A 9,635-nucleotide genomic window follows, 5' to 3' on the forward strand; every position below is an offset into this window, starting at 1 on the left:
CTTAGAGTTCTGAATTACACAGAATTTTTTTATAGCTACAAGTCTTGTTCTTTCTTCCTGTTCGGTACTTAGTAAGCATTTCATTCTGAAGACTTCAGTCTTTTTTCAGTTTTGGACGTTTTCCATATGTATACACACATACAATAAAATAATACACACACATATATCATTCTGTGTAAGTAAACTACATAACACGCATACATATAATAATACATACATGTATCATTTTCTTTCTGTGTATGTAAATATAATATGTACCTCCTTTCACAGGCCTATAAAATTCTGTGTATATTATATATATTTATTTCGTATATTATATATATTTATTTCCTCCCTGCTGTTGTAGAACTTGTAGATCTGTTTTCCACACAACTCAAGCCTTAGCTCATATTTTTCACCTCTTTTTGGTTGTGTTTATTTTTTAATGCTTTACAGAAGCATTCTTTAGTTCAGTTTGATATTAATCTCTCTATTATGCTATTTTGCCTATCTGTTGAGTTTTAAAATATGATCGTATTTTTAATTTCTAGGATCTCCATTTGTTATAGTTTCATAGAAGCCTTTTCTTATTTTTCTGAGGATATTAACTGTCTTTATTTAAACATTTTCTTTTCCTTTGTGTTTTAGGCTATTTGTTCCGTTTGGCTCTTTTCTTTCATGGTGATTCTTATTTGGTTGCTCATATTTTTATTTGAAATTATCTTTTTTTTTTAATGCCCATTGGTGGTTTTGAGGATAGAAACCTGTACTCAGGTGTTCTGGGGGAGATGGAATATGTGGCCAGGTAGGTTGTGTGAGACCATAATCTTCTGGGTGTTGTCATTCAGGGATTGGGAGTTATGGTGGGGTGGGGTAGTACTCACTGAGCCAGCCGTGAGTTCTGAGGCCCAGATCTCAGAGTGAGTTGTGCTCACTGCTTTCACTTAAACCAGAGCCATCTGCTTCCTTTCCATTTTCTTCTTCCTTTGTTGTCTATGTGGAAGTTGACCATTATTTTGGTCTCTGCTCTTCTGTTTTCAGTTCCAACATTTCTACTCAGACTGTGATTCTCAACCTTGGTTGCATACTGACATCACCTGAGTAGCTTTATAAACTACTGAAGACTCTGTCCTACCCCCAGGGATCTTGATTTATTTGGTCTGGGTAGAAGCATGGGCATTGGGATGGTCTTAAAGTTCCTCAGCTTATTCTAATTTACAGCCAAGATTGCTAACCACGGTGCTAGGAAATGGTGTCCTGCGGATCTTCCACTAAATGTAAAAGTTCTTCATGTTTAACGTGGGGCAGAAACCTTTCTTTTTTTTTTTTTTTAAAGTAGGCTCCATGCCCAGCATGGAGTCCAATGTGGGGCTTGAACCCAAGACCCTGAGATCCAAGACCTGAGCCGAGATCAAGAGTCAGACATTCAACAGACTGAGCCACCCAGGCGCCCCGGGGCAGAAGCCTTTCTTATCTGTTGCTCATTGAGAAGCAGATAGAAAAGCTGCCTGTAAGCCCTTTATAATCCATCTCTAATTAATCATCTTGTTTGTCCCACAGCCCCTTCTTTTTTTGTTTCTGTGGGCCAACTTGAAATATTTAGAATGGCTTTATATATATATTTTTTAATTAGTTGTTGTTTCCATTTTTTCTTAGTTTCTTTGGGCTGGAGTTTCTCTATTTTTACTTTTTCTCTAACTCTGCTATCAGTGATGCTCCATTTCTCAAGATTATTCAAAATTCCTGTTCCACTGATTAAAACTATATAATGTGTTTTTCAGCACTGTTGCAAATTTTTTAAAAATTATTTATTTTTCTTGTCATTTTGGTGGATTTGAAGAGGATTGGATGGACAGATCTGTGCTCACAATTCTATCAAATGTATTCTGTCTTCCAGCCTCATTCTCCCTTTGTCTTTTGCCCCTAATAGATCTATAAAATGAGGAAAGAGATGTTTTACAATCTTGCACACTGATTCTATTTTTGTTTTATATAATTTGATGCTTTTATATGAAGCATAAAGGTTCATGGCTATTATAAACTTTATGTAGATTTTGCCTTTTATGAATATAAAATGACCCTCTTTTCCATGGAAACCTTTTTGCCTTATATTAAATGTTGTCTGAAATGAAAAGGGCCGTGCTTGCTCTCTTTTTAATTTCATTTATCTGATGAGCCTTTGTTTATCCTTTAAAAACATTTCTTGTCAACTTAATATGTATCTTTAAGCTTAAACAGCATATGACTAGATCTTAAAAATATTTCTTAAAAATCTTTTTTTAATGGGGAATTGAAATAATTTAAATTTATTATCATAACTTGTATATTTGGCCTGGCCTCTCTCATCTTGTTTTATATTTTTATATTTTATTCTTTCTCATTTTTTTTCTGGATTTATGTCTTCTACTTTGAGTATTATGCTTTGTTTGCTTTCACCCTTTTCCAGTGTTTTGGAAGATAAACCTCCCTCTTATAATTTTTGTCTGTTGGTTTTTGGAAAATGATTTTTAATCTATTATTAATCATTTTTGTTTCAGTCAGAGTTCTTATTTGTGCACACTTGAAACTGACACTGGTTAAATTAAGCAGAAAAGGAATTTTTTCAGAAGGGAAAAGGAGGTGTTCACAGAATTGCTGGGAAGAAGGGCAGGCAGGCACACAGGGAGAATCCATTGGCAGGCAGCCCACAGGGCAGGCCACGCCCCAGGACCAGCAGCTCTCCGAAGGCCCCTGCTGCCAGGATGCTCTGTGTTTCACCGCCACACACTTCCACACTCACCTTCACTGCTGTGCCTCCAGACACTGGACTCTATAGCTGCTTCTGCCAGATGATTTCTGGATGGTCTCTGCTTCTGGGCACCATTTGCTTCTCATTAATCCCAAACAGGAGCACCCAGTGGGCTGAGCTTAAGTCTCCAGGCTATCAGAGAACTGAAAGATGCTTGAGAGGGAAAAGTTCTGGCCTTGTCTGCTCTGGAGTGAGGCAAGGTCCTGCTTGCACCATTCACCATGTCCCAGATGTCTGGGACAGTCCTCTCTAGTTTTATCATCATCTCAGTATTTTATAAACGATGATGAAACCAGAAAGTTAATTACCACTCATAAATACGACATGCAGTACAGGGGTAAAGAGAGAGGAAAGAAAAAGGACGTTGGTTAAAATATATTCATAGCAAGGAAGTATGGATAGAGGTTATGATTTTCATTTCTAGAGTTGGTCATACGGCTGTAGCTCAGCACTGTCCAATACAAGTTTCTGGAACAGCAGAAATGCTCTGGACCTGAACTGTTGACTATAGGAGCCACTAGCTATATGGCGTCCAGGAATGCTTGAAATGTGGCTAGTGGAGCTAAGAAACTAATATTTTAATTGTATTGAATTCTAATTAATTTGCATTTAGATCTAAATAGCCATATACAACTGACAGCTACAATATTGTACAGCATAGCTGTAAATAAAATTATGTTCCCTTTCCCTTCAGCTATACTCGAGTGAATTAACTGGGCTCTTTCCCAGTCCAGTTCTTTGCCTAGTTTCAGGATAACCCTGAAAGCTGGCTAATCTTTTTTTTTTAAATTTTATTTTATTATGATATGTTAATCACCATACATTACATCATTAGTTTTTGATGTAGTGTTCCATGATTCATCATTTGCGCATAACACCCAGTGCTCTATTCAATACGTGCCCTCTTTAATACCCATCACCAGGTTAACCTATCCCCCCACCCCCCTCCCCTCTAGAACCCTCAGTTTCTTTCTCAGAATCCATAGTCTCTCATGGTTCGTCTCCCCCTCCGATTTGAAAGCTGGCTAATCTTGTCTGCGTAGGGCTTCAGTAGTCATCCACTTAGAAATGACCTTTGAACATGTTAGGAAAGGGTCCAACTGTATCCTTCTCTGTCCTTAGGGAGAAAGCGCATCTTTACTCGCTTTTTATCATAGTGCCAATTACCAGGCAATACTCTAACACCTTACTCCAGCTATTTATCCAGTGGCGTAGGGAGGACAAATAGCCTGATGGCAATTTAATAGGATGGTCATCTCCTTCCTTGCAAACAAACTTTCAGCACTTGTGGATAACGGAGTTATGAGATGAGAATGTATAAAATTTTTGCAATATATTATTAGATATCATTCTTGGAGGTCTCACAACCCCTGCCACCCATTCTGGACCCATATTCTGGCTCTAGAAGAAACAACATTCATGAAATCCTAAGGACCGCACTCTAACCTGACAAAATATTCTCTCTCAGCTGGAGCGACTCAGTCTTCCATAGCTCATTACAGTGTTCTGCAAGTCCAGCTGTGTTCAGATGACGAGATACCAGTAGTTGTTTTATTGCTTTTTTCCTTCACTGTAGACTGCATTCCTTGGTGGAAACAATGTTGTGTGGGAATGTATGTAAGTCATTCAGTAGGGGTGGTACTTGCCCAAGTATAGTAAGGAGTGAAAGCAATCCCAAATCCTAATGAGTGAGGGCAAGTTGTTACCTTTACCAGGAAGGAAGGGCACCAATATAGTTAACCTTGTACTAGGCATTTGGCTGGCTCATGTGTATAATATTATATTAGGGGCTCAGGCTTGGTCTTCAGGCAGATAGCTGAGCAAACAGTAGTGGTGGTCAGTCGGTCGGTCAGCCTTTGTAATGGGAAGTCCAAGTGGATGGACCCACACATAGTTTCATGTGTGCCACCATAAACTAGAGGTGTGTTCGCTGGGAAGGAGGGGCCTGGCTGTCTACATGGTCACTAAAAGGATCCTTGACGGTGGACAGTTTATGCTGAATACAAATATTCTCCCTTTCTGTGCCTTTCCTGAAAGATCTCTAGAACGGCATCTGAAATTAGAGTTAAATCTACTTAAATTTCTATAATCTACTTTAATTTTCTAAGTCCTAGATGTCTTCACCAGGGTCTTCTTTCTCTCTTGCTTCCTTATATTAGCACCATGCCTCTGGCATTGAAGTACCCAGTGTGGTCTCTGTCACCCTCAGATCTTCCAATTTTCTTTAGAATCAGGAAACCAGTTTTTACTGCATTATCTTCCACCAGTCTTCCCACCCCATAAAAAAAAAAAAGTTTCATACATGCTTCTCTGAGATGCTTGCATTCCCTTTGCTCCTCAGTCTCTTGGGATCTTTGTGAAGAGGGTGTCTTCTGGGAGCTATCAGGAGATTTAATGAGGCAGTGGAAAGGCAGGTCACCCATTACAAATGCATTTCAGCATTCCATTCTTCAAGGTCCTTGGATTTCTTCTACATCATACCAAAGAATTTTTGAGGCCTCAGAATTCACTTGTTGAGGGCCATGTGTGAGCCTAGAATTTCGTTGACAAACTAGGCAAATAATTATAGAACTATTTAGATACTCAAGCTATTACAAAGAATACAAAATGCCAGTAATGTTAACTATATTAATAAATGCAGCCTTAACCAGTGTCTTCTTTCTTCTTTGTCCAAATACTGTCTGAATCCATTCCCACATATATTCCTAATTAAAAAAAAAATCAATATAAATAGGTGAAGTCCTGCAGTGTGTGTGTGTGCATGTGTGGATGTGCGTGTAAGCAAACAGGTTCCTCCTTAACTTGATTTTGACTTTGTATTTGGATCACTAGGACATACTTAGATATGATTCTTATTAAAGGCTGGGGGGACTGAGGCGAGGGAACTATGACATTTTTCTTTTTTTTTAAAGATTTTTATTTATTTAACAGATAGAGAGCACAAGTAGGCAGAGTGGCAGACAGAGGGAGAGAGAGAAGCAGGCTCTCCGCCGAGCAGGGAGCCCAATGCGGGGCTCGATCCCAGGACCCCGGGATCATGACCTGAGCCGAAGGCAGCCACTTAACCCACTGAGCCACCCAGGCGCCCCGCCATTTTTCAAATAATGTATGCAGAGCTATATCAAACCAGAGAGTTAGGGTTCTTTTGGCTGGCAAAAAGGGTTGCTGGAAGTGGAGGGTTCAGAGTATAGAATTAGCCAAATGGTTTTGCATATCACCATAAAATTCTTGAGACTGCATGATTTCTTGACCTGTGCCTTAATTTTTACATAAAAGAGATCGTGAAACTAAGAATTCTGTCTTACAGCTTTTGGGGAGCAAACTGCATTTTGTGTTTTACTACATCAGTATCACAACAGCCATGATGCTATTTCACAGCCATGGGAAAGAAAAGATTCTTTTAACACAATCATAAGGGTCTTAATCCAAAACAGTAAAGATTGTCATTCTCTTTCTTGAACTCATTAGGTGCCATCAGAAGACATTTTAAACTGTCCCTTCTTTGTATCAGTTTCTGCAGATTTAAAATTCTGAGGAGGAGCACCTGGGTGGCTCAGCTGATTAAGCATCTGACTTGATTTTGGCTCAGGTCTTGATCTCCACACTGGGCATGGAGCCTACTTAAAAAAAAAAAAAAAGTTCTGAGAAGGAGCAAATGATCGACTCAGCTTGGGAAGCATGTCCACGCTATAGCTGCTACATGTTAGGGGGAGCAAACAACTTGCCTTCACATCTCCGGCAGTGGGAGGTGGACCCCTTCTTCCCACCTATGGATTTCCTAAGCACAGGAGAAATGGCTCAGTTGTTGGGAAATCTAAAAAATTCAACTACTCTTATTTATGAAGGTTAGGAATAGAACAATATTTCTGGTCTCCCCTGTAAAGCATGAAGAACATGAATTATTACTGTTCTTTATTTTGTCTCCTCATTTCCTAAATCTGGGTTTAAAATTAAAACAGTTATTATTGAGTTGTTATTTTTTTTAAATACTAATTTCCTTTAAGGATATATTTGGCTATTTCTATTAATTTTAAAAACAAATTTCAGAGTTTCTGACTGTTTAAGTGGTTTCAAAGCATGTAGTGATTATTTCATTACACAACTGTTTCTTTCCAAGCAGTACATTTAATTAACCTTTCAGTCAATACGGATAGATCTTGAAGCAATTATTTTTAAGAAGGTTACTTTTGCAAGTTTTATTTTTTGAAAATTTCAATCCCACAGTTATGCTGAACACATGCTCCAAGTGAATAACTAAATAAATTTCACCTAGATTCACCAAATTACCATATTTGCATTATTTCTTTCTATGTATGTACATATGCACACATTTATTTTTTCTGAGCTATTTGAAACTAAATTGGGTCATGATGATACTTCACTTCTAAATACTTTAGCATGCATCTCCTGAGAAATGAAATTCTCCTACACAACCATTAAATAATCACATCCGGTGGTATATTTTCTGAGCTCTTGGACATGATTCTGTTTGTGGTTTGATAGATTTTGATGTGGGTTAAGAAAGGTTTTACCAGGGAGAACAACTTTTGACAAATACCATGAGAAGCTCCATGGATCTGGTCCCATGTGAAACTAGTGAAAATTATAAAAAAATCAAACAGCCATTTAGATATTCTGAAAATGATCCTAATGACATACAGCAAATGAAGAAATATCTATTCAATAAAATCTATAAAAATTTAGTAAGAAAGGTGAATATCTGTTGTATTTGAACCAAGATTCCTCTCGTCCTCCCCTATCCCAGCTCAGTGAGAGGAAAACTCCACTGTGGATTGGTACAGCCAAGAACATAGGACTTTCTTTTTCCCAAGCATCTGGTAAGAGGGCCTTTTTCCTGTGAGGAGCAGAATGTCAGCATTTCTCACCATGCCTCTAGCTATCTGTTGCTGGAAATGAGTTCTTAATGAGTGTGGCAGAGAGATGGGGGCTCCTTTCTTCTGCCAGCTCTCACTCGTGGAACAGAGGCTCTATCATATGTTCGGCACCATTGAAAGCATTGGGGCCCTGATTTTCTCATGTCTTAGTATGTAAGGCAGTGGTTCCATGCTCGGAGGGTAAGCTGAGATCAGTCTACTGTACAATCATGCATAGCGTACCTGCCAAACGCTCAGCTCCTAAAGTTGAGTTGCTCAGAGAGAAGCATGCCATTCATTCACCCTACCCCATTTTGAGGTCCCTGTCTCAAAGATTTTGCCTGAAGAGAGAAACAGGTCTTAAAACAGATATCTCCTTGTCTTTTCCAAAAGGAACCAATTTCTTTTTTTGTTGTTGTAATTTTAGTCACCATATGGTACATCATTAGTTTTTGATGTAGTGTTCCATGATTCATTGTTTGCATATAACAACCAGTGCTCCATGCAATACATGCCCTCCTTAATAGTCATCACTGGGCTAACCCATCCCCCCCCCCCCCCCCCCAAAACCCTCAGTTTATTTCTTGGAGTCCATAGTCTCTCGTGGTTCATCTCTCCCTCCGATTTCCCCCTCTTCATTTTTCCCTTCCTTCTCCTAATGTCCTCCCTGCTATTCCTTATGTTCCACATGTTTCACTTAAACCATATGATAATTGACTTTCTCTGCTTGACTTATTTCACTTAGCATCATCTCCCCCAGTCCCATCCATTTTGATGCAGAAGTTGGCTATTCATCCATTCTGATGGCTGAGTAATATTCCATTGTATATATGGACCACATCTTCTTTATCCATTCATCTGTGGAAGGGCATCTTGGCTCTTTCCACAGTTTGGCTAATGTGGACATTGCTGCTATGAACATTGGGCTGCATATGGCCCTTCTTTTCACTACATCTGTGTCTTTGTGGTAAATACCCAGGAGTGCAATTGCTGGGTCATAGGGTAGCTCTATTTTTAATTTTTTGAGGAACCCCCACACTGTTTTCCAAAGTGGCTGTACCAAGTTGCATTCCCACCAACAGTGTAAGAGGGTTCCCCTTTCTCCACAACCTCTCCAAAATTTGTTGTTTCTTTCCCTGTCCATTTTTGCCATTCTAACTGGTGTAAGGTGGTATCTCAATGTGGTTTTGATTTGAATTTCCCTGATGGCTAATGATGATGAACATTTTTTCATGTGTCTGTTAGCCATTTGTATGTCTTCTTTGGAGAAGTGTCTGTTCGTGTCTTCTGCCCATATTTTGACTTGATTATTTGGTTTTTTTGGGTGTTGAGTTTGAGAAGTTCTTTATAGATCTTGGATATCAGCCCTTTGTCTTTAGTGTCATTTGCAAATATCTTCTCCCATTCCTTGGGTTGCCTCTATGTTTTGTTGACTGTTTCTTTTGCTGTGCAGAAGCTTTTTATCTTGATGAGGTTCCAAAATTTCATTTTTGCTTTTGTTTCCCTTGTCTTTGGAGATGTGTCTTGAAAGAAGTTGCTGTGGTCAATGTCGAAGAGGCTACTGCCTATGTTCTCCTCTAGGATTTTGATGGATTCCTGTCTCACATTGAGGTCTTTCATCCATTTTGAGTTTATCTTGTGTATGGTATAAGAGAATGGTCAAGTTTCATTCTTCTGTATATAGCTGTCCAATTTTCCCAGCACCATTTATTGAAGAGACTGTCTTTTTTCCATTGCATATTTTTTCCTGCTTTGTCGAAGATTAGTTGACCATAGGGTTGAGGGTCCATATCTGGGCTCTCTATTCTGTTCCATTGGTCGATGTGTCTGTTTTTGTGCCAGTACCATGCTGTCTTGGTGATCACAGCTTGAAATCAGGCGATGTGATGCCCCCAGCTTTGTTTTCTTTTTCAACATTTCCTTGGTGATTTGGGGTCTTTTCTGATTCCATACAAATTTTAGGATTGTTTGTTCCAGCACTTTGAAAAAGAAAA

The sequence above is a fragment of the Callorhinus ursinus genome, unplaced genomic scaffold (assembly GCF_003265705.2).
Source record: "Callorhinus ursinus isolate GAN/ISIS: 27379988/994484 unplaced genomic scaffold, GSC_fseal_2.0 scaffold17, whole genome shotgun sequence".
Classification (NCBI taxonomy): Eukaryota; Metazoa; Chordata; class Mammalia; order Carnivora; family Otariidae; genus Callorhinus; species Callorhinus ursinus.